General features: G+C 46.3%; 1 protein-coding gene and 1 long non-coding RNA gene across 10 annotated transcripts in view; both read left to right on the top strand.

The window, feature by feature from the left end:
- LOC118388289 (voltage-dependent calcium channel subunit alpha-2/delta-2-like) overlaps positions 1–15,923 on the top strand; it is a 407,521-nt gene that overhangs the window by 185,499 nt on the left and 206,099 nt on the right. The gene's annotated exons all lie outside the window — the stretch shown is intronic.
- On the top strand, positions 8,293–12,114 carry LOC127932140 (uncharacterized). Of its 6 annotated transcripts, none has more exons than XR_008144252.1 (3): positions 8,293–8,544; positions 11,670–11,827; positions 11,964–12,114. It is a non-coding gene; the product is annotated as an uncharacterized LOC127932140 (long non-coding RNA). The 6 variants fall into 6 exon arrangements; XR_008144251.1 differs by having other exon boundaries at positions 8,293–8,578; XR_008144256.1 differs by having other exon boundaries at positions 8,443–8,510.

Genomic DNA, 15,923 nt, shown 5'->3' with positions numbered 1-15,923 from the left:
CAAAAAGTACAATCTTTGTTCCCATGTGCAGTTGCAAACCGTAGTCTGGCTTTTTTATGGCAGATTTGGAGGAGTGTCTTCTTCCTTGCTGAGTGGCCTTTCAGGTTATGTCGATATAGGACTCGTTTACTGTGGATATCGATACTTTTGTACCTGTTTCCTTCAGCATCTTCACAGGGTCCTTTGCTGTTGTTCTGGGATTGATTTGCACTTTTCGCACCAAAGTACGTTCATCTCTAGGAGACAAAACGCGTCTCCTTCCTGAGAGGTACGGCGGCTGCGTGGTCCCATGGTGTTTATACTTGCGTACTATTGTTTGTACAGATGAACGTGGTGCCTTCAGGCATTTGGAAATTGCACCCAAGGATGAACCAGACTTGTGGAGGTCTACATTTCTTTTCTGAGGTCTTGGCTGATTTCTGTTGATTTTACCATGATGTCAAGCAAAGAGACACTGAGTTTGAAGGTAGACCTTGAAATACATCCACATGTACACTTCCAATTGACTCAAATGATGTCAATTAGCCTATCAGAAGCTTCTAGAGCCATAACATAATTTTCTGGAATTTTCTAAGCTGTTTAAAAGGCACAAGTCAACTTAGTGTATGTAAACTTCTGACCCACTGGAATTGTGATACAGTGAATTATAAGTGAACAAATCTGTCTGTAAACAATTGTTGTAAAAATGACTTGTGTCATGCACAAAGTAGATGCCCTAACCGACTTGCCAAAACTATAGTTTGTTAACAAGACATTTGTGGAGTGGTTGAAAAACGAGTTTTAATGACGCCAAGCTACGTTAATGTAACTTCCGACTTCAACTGTATATATACACACACACTACCGTTCAAAAGTTTATTGTCACTCAGAAATGTACTTGTTTTTGAAAGAAATCACATTTTTGTCCATTAAAATAACATCAAATTGATCAGAAATACAGTGTAGACATTGTTAATGTTGGAAATTACGTTTGTAGCTGGAAACGGCTGATTTTTTATGGAATATCTACATAGGCGTACAGAGGCCCATTATCAGCAACCATCACTCCTGTGTTGAATTTTTTGTCAAATATTTTTTTTAATAAAAAACATTTTTGCTTTGTCATTATGGGGTATTGTTTGATTGTGATTGATCCCTTATTTGACAATTTAAGTTGACTGAGAACACATTCTCATTTACAACAACAGCCTGGGGAATAGTTACAGCGGACAGGAGGGGGATAAATGAGCCAATTGGAAGCTGTGGATGATTAGGTGGCCACAATGGCCAGATTGGGAATTTCACCAGGACACCAGGGTTAACACCCCTACTCTTACAATAAGCGCCATGGGATCTTTCGTGACCACAGAGAGACAGGACACTCTAAATGTAATGGCAAAATGTAGATTTCCACCTAAATAGACATACCCAATAGTAACTTCTATTCATGTGTAATTACATGATTCTGCCATGCAAAAGGTGTTATATTTGGAAAGAAGACATCTGGGAGATTATGAGGAAATGGTCAGAAGATAATTAGGAGTTACATAGTTCAGAATACTCAAGATCAAGCACACATACATTTTTAAAGTCCTCTTTCATTGACAAGCTATTGTCACACCCTGATCAGTTTCACCTGTCCTCGTTATTGTCTCCACCCCCTCCAGGGGTCGCTTGCTTTCCCCAGTGTATTTATACCTGTGTTTCCTGTCTCTCTGTGCCAGTTCGTCTTGTATGTTCCAAGTTAAACAGCTCTTTTCCCGTACTCCTGCCTTTGCTATTCTCTTTTTTCTAGTCCTCCCTGTTTTGACCCTTGCCTGTTCTGGACTCTGTACCCGCCTGCCTGACCATTCTGCCTGCCTGACCATTCTGCCTGCCTGAACATTCTGCCTGCTTTACCATTCTGCCTGCCTGACCAATCTTCCTGCCTGACCATTCTGCCTGGCTGACCATTCTGCCTGACTGACCATTCTGCCTGCCTGACCATTCTGCCTGCCTGACCATTCTGCCTGCCTGACCCTTCTGCCTGCCCTGACCTCGAGCCTGTCTGACCATTCTGCCTGCCCTGACATCGAGGTCAGGGCAGGCAGAATGGGCAGGCAGGCTCGAGGTCAGGGCAGGCAGAATGGTCAGACAGGCTCGAGGTCAGGGCAGGCAGAATGGTCAGACAGGCTCGAGGTCAGGGCAGGCAGAATGGTCAGACAGGCTCGAGGTCAGGGCAGGCAGAATGGTCAGACAGGCGGGAATGAAGTCCAAAACAGGCAAGGGTCAAAACCGGGAGGACTAGAAAAAGGAGAAAATGCAAAGCCGGAAACCGTGAAAAACCGCTGGTAGGCTTGGAGCATACAAGACAAACTGACACAGAGACACAGGGATAAATACACTGGTACAGAGAGACAGGAAACACAGGGATAAATACACTGGGGAAAACAAGAGACACCTGGAGGGGGTGGAGCCAATAACAAGGACAGTTGAAACAGATCAGGGTGTGACAGCAATATTGTTGACCATTCATGCCATTGAATAACATCTAATATATTTTATAGTATTTTTACATCTGGAATATACAATGTTGCTATGACTACAAGGCGCTCTTTGTAGAATAATAAGTATCAAAACTTGCCAGCTCCTAATATTATCATTTTTAAACTCTGTTTATTATCTCTTTCATGAGATACAGAAAGGTGTTTACATCATCTCTTGTTTTGTTACTTTATTATTCTCTTTATTTCATATTCAATACCACCATCAGTGATCCAACGATGCAAGAAAGCACTTACTTGTCAATCACAGGCATAAAGTACAGTAGTTTACCTGTTACTAATACCACTATTAGTATCAAAAACCAGTGGAGTACTTAAGCAGCTGTACTGCATGATAATATCAATGAATCTACTAGGCCTGGTCCTAGACACATGACACGTGACATGATGATCTCTGGAGTGGGTTGTCGATCTGATGTGTAAGACATAGGGACATGGTGGAAAGAGACTAGGGGAAAGAAGGAGAGAGGGAAGAGAGAAAGGGAAAGAAGACATCGACTTTCCATCACAATGTGATGTGGCAGCTGCTATACGTTTGAAATGCATTAGTGCTAATAGCTGTGTCGTTAAGGGAGAGCGAGAGACTGATGAGTTACCATGGAGAAACAGGGAGAGGGGTGAGTTACTATGGAGAAACATGGGAGAGGAGTGAGTTGCTATGGAGAAACATGGGAGAGGGGTGAGGGATGAGAGTCTCAGTGAGAAAGGGAGAGAGAGAAGTGAGGGTGTGTGGGAGCGAGGGAGGTTTGATAGAGAGAGAGAGAAAATGAGAAGGAGACAGGCACAGAGAGAAGGAGCCATCTTCCAGGCTTCCATCACCCTCTAATAAATGAAGCCTTTCATCATGGGCCATGCAAGTGTGTGTGTGTGTGTGTGTGTGTGTGTGTGTGTGTGTGTGTGTGTGTGTGTGTGTGTGTGTGTGTGTGTGTGTGTGTGTGTGTGTGTGTGTGTGTGTGTGTGTGTGTGTGTGTGTGTGTGTGTGTGTGTGTGGAGGCGTGCGTGCGTCTCACAGGATTTTACTGGATAAAGAAACCCGTTTCTCAGTATTCGTAGCATATGCTTTTCTGATTGTATGTGATTGTTTTTGTATTTTATATCTCAAAGCTCCCATATTTGAGATTAACAAGATTTAAAAAATTGTTCCTTTCACTGATTAGGTGCACTTGTGACAGTGACATGATCCAGCCACATTAGTAGAGTTCCCTCAGTGAGCCTGACCCCTAGTGGCGGGGGTAAGAGTTGACACTCCGATTTGTTGCACTGACCATGCCAACCCTCCTTATAATGTGTCTATTTGAGATAATTGGCCCTCCAGAGGAAATTATGGAAAATTATTGTGGCGAGCGAATGCCTCTATCAGCCCGGCCCTCGGAGCAGAGCGACTCGAGCGGCTCCCTTAACCAAAGAATACATTAGTTTTATGAGGGCCGTCTTCAAGGGACCACAATCAGGTGAAATAGACGGACACCAAAGGACGCCTCACTGGGATTCTGTTTCTTCTCTTATTTCACCCACATTTGTATTGTTCTTCTTTTCTGTCTTAGTTTTATTTTGTATATATATATAAATCTATGGACAGATTGGGAGAGACAGGAATTCAACGGTCTGTGCAAAAAATGGTTTTTGTTTCATGTTTTAGTATTTGGTTCTTTCTGAAATAAGACCGTTTTCCTTAATCATATATGATGAGTGTAACTCACATCACCTTGAGGGTGTAAGATGGCGAACAGGTGGATCGTTACGTTTAGTAGACCAGGGCAGCATACTGCACTAAGTCTGCTACTAAATAAATACTCTCTATAATATTTGAATGTCTATTTCTATGGGTGAATGGGATGTTTTTCTCCTCAGTAATTCGAGCATCTTATATCACTTCCTCCTTTTGTATATTAAATCATCTACATTCCACCATTCTCAGTGACTGCAGAGGCTCTGTCTGAGTTGGGCCAGTTTGTCCTGTTTCAGCACATATGTGAGCCAGTACCCAACCCTTTAAAATAGGGTATCCATAGCAGGAGCTACAGAGAGCAGGAGGAAGAGTAGGAGGGAGGAGGGGAGTGTGGCTATTGGAACACTTTTTAAATATACCGTATGTATTTTAAACACTGATAAGCATAAACACATTGCATAATCACAAATAAACTGCTTCTATTTTCTTTGTGAGCGTCCACCCCTCACCCTTGTCTTTCCTGTGGCCATGCTGAGACAGGCAGAGCGCTAGCAGGCTGCAGAGCGCGTAATGGAACTTATAAACAGCGTTCCGTTATCGCTGAATCCCGCGCCATGGAACAGTTTCCCATCTTTTCACCACTTGAGGGAAAGGAATGAAAGGAAGGGGGTAGGAGGACGGGAGAAAATCCATCACAATATACAATTTAGCGTTGCCGCCTCAGTATCAAGTGTATCTGATGGTCTGGATGCCTCAGCAGAGAGACATAGACTGGACCCAGTCTGAGCCGTGTGTGTGTGTGTGTGTGTGTGTGTGTGTGTGTGTGTGTGTGTGTGTGTGTGTGTGTGTGTGTGTGTGTGTGTGTGTGTGTGTGTGTGTGTGTGTGTGTGTGTGTGTGTGTGTGTGTGTGTGTGTGTGTGTGTGTGTGTGTGTGTTTGCATGTGAGTGTGTGAGTGTGTGAGTGCAATTGCACATGTGTGAGAATACTCTAACCTTGACTACAAGCTTGTACTTTGCACTCATGTGAAACTCATTGATAATATGTACCAATTGGGCAAGCAACTGGACGAATTGGATCATTGCTCATTTAGTAATATGGCACCCCATAGCCACTTCAAACATCAATCTGGTCCAATTCTTCTCCACCTCTTCCTGACCACCCCAGGCCACCCCTTTTTTCTCCTCCTCCTCCTGTTGATCACCCCAGCCCACCTTTCTCTCCTCTCTTCCACCCCTACCTATCCCCCTCCTCCTCCTGACCATCTCGCCACATCCCTCCCCTTCCCTCCACCCTCCATGTCTTTACCTCCTGATCACCCCAGCCCACCCCACTCCTCCCCTCCATCCTCCATGTCTTTACCTCCTGATCACCCCAATCCCACCCCACTCCTCCCCTCCATCCTCCATGTCTTTACCTCCTGATCACCCCAGCCCACCCCACTCCTCCCCTCCATCCTCCATGTCTTTACCTCCTGATCACCCCAGCCCACCCCACCCCACCCCTCTCCTCCACCCTCCATGTCTTTACCTCCTGATCACCCCAGCCCACCCCTCTCCTCCACCCTCCATGTCTTTACCTCCTCATCACCACAGCCCACCCCTCTCCTCTATCCTCCATGTCTTTACCTCCTGATCACCCCAGCCCACCCCTCTCCTCCACCCTCCATGTCTTTACCTCCTGATCACCCCAGCCCACCCCTCTCCTCCACCCTCCATGTCTTTACCTCCTGATCACCCCAGCCCACCCCTCTCCTCCACCCTCCATGTCTTTACCTCCTGATCACCCCAGCCCACCCCTCTCCTCCACCCTCCATGTCTTTACCTCCTGATCACCCCAGCCCACCCCTCTCCTCCACCCTCCATGTCTTTACCTCCTGATCACCCCAGCCCACCCCTCTCCTCCACCCTCCATGTCTTTACCTCCTGATCACCCCAGCCCACCCCACCCCTCTCCTCCACCCTCCATGTCTTTACCTCCTGATCACCCCAGCCCACCCCACTCCTCCCCTCCATCCTCCATGTCTTTACCTCCTGATCACCCCAGCCCACCCCTCTCCTCCCCTCCATCCTCCATGTCTTTACCTCTTGATCACCCCAGCCCACCCCACCCCTCTCCTCCACCCTCCATGTCTTTACCTCCTGATCACCCCAGCCCACCCCTCTCCTCCACCCTCCATGTCTTTACCTCCTCATCACCACAGCCCACCCCTCTCCTCCATCCTCCATGTCTTTACCTCCTGATCACCCCAGCCCACCCCTCTACTCCACCCTCCATGTCTTTACCTCCTGATCACCCCAGCCCACCCCTCTCCTCCACCCTCCATGTCTTTACCTCCTGATCACCCCAGCCCACCCCTCTCCTCCACCCTCCATGTCTTTACCTCCTGATCACCCCAGCCCACCCCTCTCCTCCACCCTCCATGTCTTTACCTCCTGATCACCCCAGCCCACCCCTCTCCTCCACCCTCCATGTCTTTACCTCCTGATCACCCCAGCCCACCCCTCTCCTCCACCCTCCATGTCTTTACCTCCTGATCACCCCAGCCCACCCCACCCCTCTCCTCCACCCTCCATGTCTTTACCTCCTGATCACCCCAGCCCACCCCTCTCCTCCACCCTCCATGTCTTTACATCCTAATCACCACAGCCCACCCCTCTCCTTCCCTCCACCCTCCATGTCTCCACATCCTAATCACCTCAGCCCACCCCTCTCTCCTCCACTCCCCCTCCCTGCCTCCCTCCCTCGCTCACTCTCTACATCTGCTTTCTCTTCTGCTGCCTGCTTTTTTCTCTCGCTGGTTTCCTTGGTTACCCCACAGTTTGGTCATTTCAGCTTCTTGATTGCAGGCCCGGCTGTAATTTGCGTAAGTATCTCTCTTCAAGGTAGAAATGCTATTTTCTCCATTCTCTTTATTTATTTGTCTCTCCCTCTCATTCGCCTTCACTCTCTCCCTGACTCCTTCAGTACTCTCATGTAATGTTGTTCTGCTGCTCTGAGAGGGAGAGAGAGAGAGCACAAGTGGTCTCAGACATGCTGTTTCACACTCAACTAAGAGGGCATGAAAGAACTCTTGTTTGGTGAGCCACGGTGCTGTGGAGCGCTGCGTTAGCCGGGGGAAGAGAGAGAGAGAGAGAGAAAGAGAGAGAGAGTCCCCCGTGCCGTGTCTAAACCCAGCCTATCGATCCCCAGGCCCCACTGGGAATGGCAATCAATAGCCAAAGAAATCCAGCAGGCCACGCTCCAAAGCTCTATTCCCCCATCTCAACACATGCCCAACACCCATGAAATGTTATTTCAGAGGGAGAACCTGCTCCCCCTGGCCCCCTGGTTAGAGAAGCGGTCTATATGAGAACTCTGAACTAGAGAGGTCACCATCATAGAGGACTTGGTTTGGCCTTTTTTATTTAATAATTGGGTCCATCTGTAACGATTGTCTTCCTCTTCTGATGAGGAATGAGATGGATTGGACCAATGCGCAGCGTGGTAGGTGTTCATGTTATATTTATTAGAACAGAAACACTAAACAAAACAAAAAACGAAACAGTCCTGTAAGGTGCAGCAACACAAAACAGAAAACAACTACCCACAACCCATATTGGGAAAACAGGCTGCCTAAGTATGGTTCTCAATCAGAGACAACGATTGCCAGCTGCCTCTGATTGGGAACCATACCAGGCCAAACACATAGAAATAGAAAACATAGAACACAAAACATAGAATGCCCACCCCAACTCACGCCCTGACCAAACTAAAATAGAGACATAAAAAAGGAACACCATCATAGTTTGGGTCCTTATATTGTATATTTGGTCTAATGCCTAGGTATCACCTCTGTGATGTTTACTGTACTAAATGAATATTATTATTATTATATTTATTAAACAGTATGTAAGACCTCCCTACTGGAACCAGTAGATTGCTGCATGACATTGTTTGATGATGGCATGGTTCCTTTCCCTTAGGTCCTGTGAGGCGGCAGGTACACTAGCCTAGCGGTTAAGAGCGTTGGGCCAGTAACCAAAAGGACGCTGGTTCAAATGCCCTTGAGCAAGGCACTAACTGCTGTGCAGTTAGGGCTAACTGTTCATAGCATGTTCATTTCCTATCTCCATTTCTAAAGTTGTGGGTGAGAGGTGTTTATAGAAAATGTTTTATTTGCAGTGGTTAAAGGTATGGATAAAGGTTTGGGTTTCAGTGGTTAAAGGTATGGATAAAGGTTTGGGTTTAAGTGGTTAAAGGTATGGATAAAGGTTTGGGTTTCAGTGGTTAAAGGTATGGATAAAGGTTTGGGTTTCAGTGGTTAAAGGTATGGATAAAGGTTTGGGTTTCAGTGGTTAAAGGTATGGATAAAGGTTTGGGTTTCAGTGGTTAAAGGTATGGATAAAGGTTTGGGTTTCAGTGGTTAAAGGTATGGATAAAGGTTTGGGTTTCAGTGGTTAAAGGTATGGATAAAGGTTTGGGTTTCAGTGGTTAAAGGTATCAAATCAAATCAAATCACATTTTATTTGTCACATACACATGGTTAGCAGATGTTAATGCGAGTGTAGCGAAATGCTTGTGCTTCTAGTTCCGACAATGCAGTGATAACCAACAAGTAATCTAACTAACAATTCCAAAACTACTGTCTTATACACAGTGTAAGGGGATAAAGAATATGTACATAAGGATATATGAATGAGTGATGGTACAGAGCAGCATACAGTAGATGGTATCGAGTACAGTATATACATATGAGATGAGTATGTAGACAAAGTAAACAAAGTGGCATAGTTAAAGTGGCTAGTGATACATGTATTACATAAGGATGCAGTCGATGATGTAGAGTACAGTATATACGTATGCATATGAGATGAATAATGTAGGGTAAGTAACATTATATAAGGTAGCATTGTTTAAAGTGGCTAGTGATATATTTACATAATTTCCCATCAATTCCCATTATTAAAGTGGCTGGAGTTGGGTCAGTGTCAATGACAGTGTGTTGGCAGCAGCCACTCAATGTTAGTGGTGGCTGTTTAACAGTCTGATGGCCTTGAGATAGAAGCTGTTTTTCAGTCTCTCGGTCCCAGCTTTGATGCACCTGTACTGACCTCGCCTTCTGGATGATAGCGGGGTGAACAGGCAGTGGTTCGGATGGTTGATGTCCTTGATGATCTTTATGGCCTTCCTGTAACATCGGGTGGTGTAGGTGTCCTGGAGGGCAGGTAGTTTGCCCCCGGTGATGCGTTGTGCAGACCTCACTACCCTCTGGAGAGCCTTACGGTTGAGGGCGGAGCAGTTGCCGTACCAGGCGGTGATACAGCCCGCCAGGATGCTCCCGATTGTGCATCCGTAGAAGTTTGTGAGTGCTTTTGGTGACAAGCCGAATTTCTTCAGCCTCCTGAGGTTGAAGAGGCGCTGCTGCGCCTTCTTCACGACGCTGTCAGTGTGAGTGGACCAATTCAGTTTGTCTGTGATGTGTATGCCGAGGAACTTAAAACTTGCTACCCTCTCCACTACTGTTCCACCGATGTGGATAGGGGGGTGTTCCATCTGCTGTTTCCTGAAGTCCACAATCATCTCCTTAGTTTTGTTGACGTTGTGTGTCAGGTTATTTTCCTGACACCACACTCCGAGGGCCCTCACCTCCTCCCTGTAGGCCGTCTCGTCGTTGTTGGTAATCAAGCCTACCACTGTTGTGTCGTCCGCAAACTTGATGATTGAGTTGGAGGCGTGCGTGGCCACGCAGTCGTGGGTGAACAGGGAGTAACAGGAGAGGGCTCAGAACGCACCCTTGTGGGGCCCCCGTGTTGAGGATCAGCGGGCAGGAGATGTTGTTGCCTACCCTCACCACCTGGGGGCAGCCCGTCAGGAAGTCCAGTACCTAGTTGCACAGGGCGGGGTCGAGACCCAGGGTCTCGAGCTTGATGACGAGCTTGGAGGGTACTATGGTGTTGAATGCCGAGCTGTAGTCGATGAACAGCATTCTCACATAGGTATTCCTCTTGTCCAGGTGGGTTAGGGCAGTGTGCAGTGTGGTTGAGATTGCATCGTCTGTGGACCTATTTGGGCGGTAAGAAAATTGGAGTGGGTCTAGGGTGTCAGGTAGGGTGGAGGTGATATGGTCCTTGACTAGTCTCTCAAAGCACTTCATGATGACGGAAGTGAGTGCTACGGGGCGGTAGTCGTTTAGCTCAGTTACCTTAGCTTTCTTGGGAACAGGAACAATGGTGGCCCTCTTGAAGCATGTGGGAACAGCAGACTGGTATAGGGATTGATTGAATATGTCCGTAAACACACCGGCCAGCTGGTCTGCGCATGCTCTGAGGCGCGGCTGGGGATGCCGTCTGGGCCTGCAGCCTTGCGAGGGTTAACAGGTTTAAATGTCTTACTCAACTCGGCTGCAGTGAAGGAGAGACCGCATGTTTTCGTTGCAGGCCGTGTCAGTGGCACTGTATTGTCCTCAAAGCGGGCAAAAAGTTATTTAGTCTGCCTGGGAGCAAGACATCCTGGTCCGTGACTGGGCTGGGTTTCTTCTTGTAGTCCGTGATTGACTGTAGACCCTGCCACATGCCTCTTGTGTCTGAGCCATTGAATTGAGATTCTACTTTGTCTCTGTACTGACGCTTAGCTTGTTTAATAGCCTTGTGGAGGGAATAGCTGCATTGTTTATATTCGGACATGTTACCAGACACCTTGCCCTGATTAAAAGCAGTGGTTCGCGCTTTCAGTTTCACGCGAATGCTGCCATCAATCCACGGTTTCTGGTTTGGGAATGTTTTTATCGTTGCTATGGGAACGACATCTTCGACGCACGTTCTAATGAACTCGCACACCGAATCAGCGTATTCGTCAATATTTCCATCTGACGCAATACGAAACATGTCCCAGTACACGTGATGGAAGCAGTCTTGGAGTGTGGAGTCAGCTTGGTCTGACCAGCGTTGGACAGACCTCAGCGTGGGAGCCTCTTGTTTTAGCTTCTGCCTGTAGGCAGGGATCAGCAAAATGGAGTCGTGGTCAGCTTTTCCGAAAGGGGGGCGGGGCAGGGCCTAATATGCGTCGCGGAAGTTAGAGTAACAATGATCCAAGGTTTTACCACTCCTGGTTGCGCAATCGATATGCTGATAAAATTTAGGGAGTCTTGTTTTCAGATTAGCTTTGTTAAAATCCCCAGCTACAATGAATGCAGCCTCCGGATAAATGGTTTCCAGTTATGGATAAAGGTTTGGGTTTCAGTGATTAAAGGTATGGATAAAGGTTTGGGTTTCAGTGATTAAAGGTATGGATAAAGGTTTGGGTTTCAGTGGTTAAAGGTATGGATAAAGGTTTGGGTTTCAGTGATTAAAGGTATGGATAAAGGTTTGGGTTTCAGTGGTTAAAGGTATGGATAAAGGTTTGGGTTTCAGTGGTTAAAGGTATGGATAAAGGTTTGGGTTTCAGTGGTTAAAGGTATGAATAAAGGTTTGGGTTTCAGTGGTTAAAGCTATGGATAAAGGTTTGGGTGTCAGTGATTAAAGGTATGGATAAAGGTTTGGGTTTCAGTGATTAAAGGTATGGATAAAGGTTTGGGTGTCAGTGATTAAAGGTATGGATAAAGGTTTGGGTTTCAGTGGTTAAAGGTATGGATAAAGGTTTGGGTGTCAGTGATTAAAGGTATGGTGAAAGGTTTGGGTTTCAGTGGTTAAAGGTATGGATAAAGGTTTGGGTTTCAGTGGTTAAAGGTATGGATAAAGGTTTGGGTGTCAGTGGTTAAAGGTATGGATAAAGGTTTGGGTGTCAGTGATTAAAGGTATGGATAAAGGTTTGGGTTTCAGTGGTTAAAGGTATGGATAAAGGTTTGGGTTTCAGTGGTTAAAGGTATGGATAAAGGTTTGGGTGTCAGTGATTAAAGGTATGGATAAAGGTTTGGGTTTCAGTGGTTAAAGGTATGGATAAAGGTTTGGGTGTCAGTGATTAAAGGTATGGATAAAGGTTTGGGTTTCAGTGGTTAAAGGTATGGATAAAGGTTTGGGTTTCAGTGGTTAAAGGTATGGATAAAGGTTTGGGTGTCAATGATTAAAGGTATGGATAAAGATTTGGGTGTCAGTGGTTAAAGGTATGGATAAAGGTTTGGGTTTCAGTGGTTAAAGGTATGGATAAAGGTTTGGGTTTCAGTGTGTGCTTTCTTTGGTGCAACCTGTCCTTGGTCGATGCGGACGTAAATGTCTTGAGGAAGGTTACTGTCTGATTTGAATGTTTGAAGCATTGTGAAGCATCGTAGGGGACAGCAAGGCGTCTAATGGAAATGATTACATGGTCGACAATAACAGGTTTGTCTCTGCCACCGCTGATGGTTGAGTGGCCACTCTCAGTCAACCTCTGGAGAGGGGGTGGCAGCACACAGGCCCTCAAGCCTTCAATCTGTATCCGGTTGTCCTGAAGAATAAGGAACCGTGAAGCTGTTTTCAGGATAAGTGGTGTTCTACTGTTAAACAGAGGTTCAATATGAAGATGCCATGGGATTGGCTAGGGCAGATCCAAATGCACTGTAAGGTGGCTTGTGATTGGTCACTGCTGCCTGGTGAGATTGCGGACTGTACGGTGCCAGGATCCACCATGTCATGCTGATAGATGGAGGATTGGATTGCCTCCTAGGTTACTAGAACCCCACCTGATCCCTGTGTTAATATTGTTACGGTCTGTTTATCTTATTTGTCTTTATTTGTTGTTAGAGCGTCTCCTTCCTGCCTCTCCTGTGCTGATCAGATTGGGGCTTGTTTGGGAGGCGTTGTGTGCATGTGTCATGTTGGATAGGCCCTTTATCTGGCAGTGTGTCCATGCTGTGTGGCGATGCTATCGGGGCTAAAGCCAACTCCTCAATGGAGCCATTTCAGCCAACAATGGGGATCTGCATTACCCAGAGCGCAGTGGTACAAAGCGTCCTCTCCTTATCGCAGGATTGGAATATTCAAAGACTGATTTAACTGCTTTTTACTGAAGGGATCTGACAGCTACTGAAGGGGAGGGAGGGAGGGAGGGAGGGAGGGAGGGAGGGAGGGAGGGAGGGGGAGGGAGGGAGGGAGGGAGGGAGGGAGGGAGGGAGGGAGGGAGGGAGGGAGGGAGGGAGGGAGGGAGGGAGGGAATAAAAGGTTGCTTAGAGGAAATAAGTGTATTAAGGCTAGCATTAAAAGAAAGGTAGTCTGCACTATTGAGCATGGATTAAGACAGGCCATTGTAACATAAAAGAGGTTATGGAATGCACAGCATATTCATTTGATTTTTTTCAACCACTATGGTTTTAGGTCACATAATGGAAAAACAAAATGGTCTCTCTTTTTCTGTTCTTTTCTCGTTTCCCTTTGTGTTTTTCCTCACATTGTTCCTGTATCTGTACGACTGCAGACCATCTTTCACTCAGGGCTTTTGAAGTTAATGTGCAGTTAGAGAAGTCCTACCTTTATGTGTGGTGAGACAAAGGACATTGATGTGGTGTGCATGGAGAATGCATCATTTTCATAGTGTATTTGAGCTGTAAACGTAGGGCAGATTTGTTTATTGGCATACAAATGAACATCTACATGAAGCTATGTGTGGACACCATGGTCGCAGAAGCTCCCTAATAGCTTAAAAGCCCAAAACATCCAGCATACCAATGAGAGAGCCGCACCCTAGGCCTCCCCCTTCCTCTCTTCATCATACACAGCTTTATCTGAGGAGTCAAACACACAGCTCCTCTCTCTCTCTCTCTCTTTCTCTCTGGTCCTTCTCTCTCTCTCATTTATTTCAATTCAAAAGGCTTTATTGGCATGGGAAACAGCTTTCTCCCTCTGTCTCTCTCCCTGACTTGATCTCTCCCTCTCTCACTATTTCTCGCTCACTCCACCTATTTTGCTCTCTATCTCCCTTTTTCTCTTTCTCTCTCTCGCTCTCTCTTTCGCTCTTTCTTTCTCTCTCGCGCGCTCGCTCTCTCTCACCCTTGTCTCTGCTTTTCCACATTTAGCTTTAGCCTCTTTCTTTAAAGTGTGCTTTTTCCATTTAATGATGGTATTTTTATTGACAGTATAAAGAGGCATCCTCCCTGTGATTATGACAGGTTGCTTCAATAGACTCATTTCTCCCCAGGGGAGCCTAACTTGAACACCCTGCATCTATACTAGCCTAATAAGAAGATATTTTAAGGTGACAGGTTTTGTGTGGCTATTTCAAGTGGGCAGTGCACTAAATTCCGGTCTATTCTATTTTTTGCAATTTGGACATTACTCGACTTGTCCAGGCAGTCAGATGTTTTTTTGTGTTGGTGAATCCTCACTATAGCCAGACTATGTTCACTGAGTTTAGTCTACGTCCTCAACAAGACCCAAATAGTCTGTCATCACGAAAGTCTGACAATCTGTATTAGAGATGGGGGGGGGGGCTTTAATGACGGGCGGAGCTAAAGCTTTAATGACAGGCGGAGCTAAAGCTTTAATGACGGGCGGAGCTAAAGCTTTAATGACGGGCGGAGGTAAAGCTTTAATGACGGGCGGAGGTAAAGCTTTAATGACGGGCGGAGGTAAAGCTTTAATGATGGGCGGAGCTAAAGCTGTGATGACGGGCGGAGGTAAAGCTTTAATGACGGGCGGAGGTAAAGCTTTAATGACGGGCGGAGGTAAAGCTTTAATGGCGGGCGGAGGTAAAGCTTTAATGACGGGCGGAGGTAAAGCTTTAATGACGGGCGGAGGTAAAGCTTTAATGACGGGCGGAGGTAAAGCTTTAATGACGGGCGGAGGTAAAGCTTTAATGACGGGCGGAGGTAAAGCTTTAATGACGGGCGGAGGTAAAGCTTTAATGATGGGCGGAGCTAAAGCTGTGATGACGGGCGGAGGTAAAGCTTTAATGACGGGCGGAGGTAAAGCTTTAATGACGGGCGGAGGTAAAGCTTTAATGGCGGGCGGAGGTAAAGCTTTAATGACGGGCGGAGGTAAAGCTTTAATGACGGGCGGAGGTAAAGCTTTAATGACGGGCGGAGGTAAAGCTTTAATGACGGGTGGGGTAAAGCTTTAATACCTCAGATAGATTGTGGCTTCTATCAATGTAATTGTCAACAATCCCCCATATATATATATATATATTTGTTGTTGTTGTAAATATATACAGTTAATTTGGAAAGTATTCAGACCCCTTGACTTTTTCCACCTTTTGTTACGTTAAAGCCTTATTCTAAAATGGATTAAATAGTTTTTTCCTTCATCAATCTACACACAATACCAATACAATACCCCATAATGACAAAGCAAAAAGAGGTTGTTAGACATTTTTTTAGACATTAGTATTCAGACCCTTTACTGAATACTTTGTTGAAGTCTTGAGTCTTCTTGGGTATGATGCTACAAGCTTGGCATGCCTGTATTTGGGGAGTTTCTCCCATTCTGGGGGGCGCATTGCTGCACGGCTATTTTCAGGTCTCTCCAGAGATGTTAGATCGGGTTTAATTCCAGGCTCTGACTGGGCCACTCAAGGACATTCAGAGACTTGTCCCGAAGCCACTCCTGCATTGTCTTGGCTGTGTGCTTAGTGTTGTTGTTCTGTTGGAAGGTGAACCTTCGCCCCAGTCTGAGGTCCTGAGCGCTCTGGAGCATGTTTTCATCAAGGATCTCTCTGTACTTCGCTCCATTCATCTTTCCCACGATCCTGACTAGTCTCCCAGTCCCTGCCGCTGAAAAACCTCCCCACAGCAAGGCCCTTCTCCCCGATTGTTCCATTTTGGCTGGGCGGCAAGCTCTAGAAAGAG

The sequence above is a fragment of the Oncorhynchus keta genome, chromosome 10, assembly GCF_023373465.1.
Source record: "Oncorhynchus keta strain PuntledgeMale-10-30-2019 chromosome 10, Oket_V2, whole genome shotgun sequence".
NCBI classification, from domain to species: Eukaryota; Metazoa; Chordata; class Actinopteri; order Salmoniformes; family Salmonidae; genus Oncorhynchus; species Oncorhynchus keta.
Note: the sequence above shows the minus strand (reverse complement) of the source record. Positions and strands in the feature narration are given on the sequence as shown.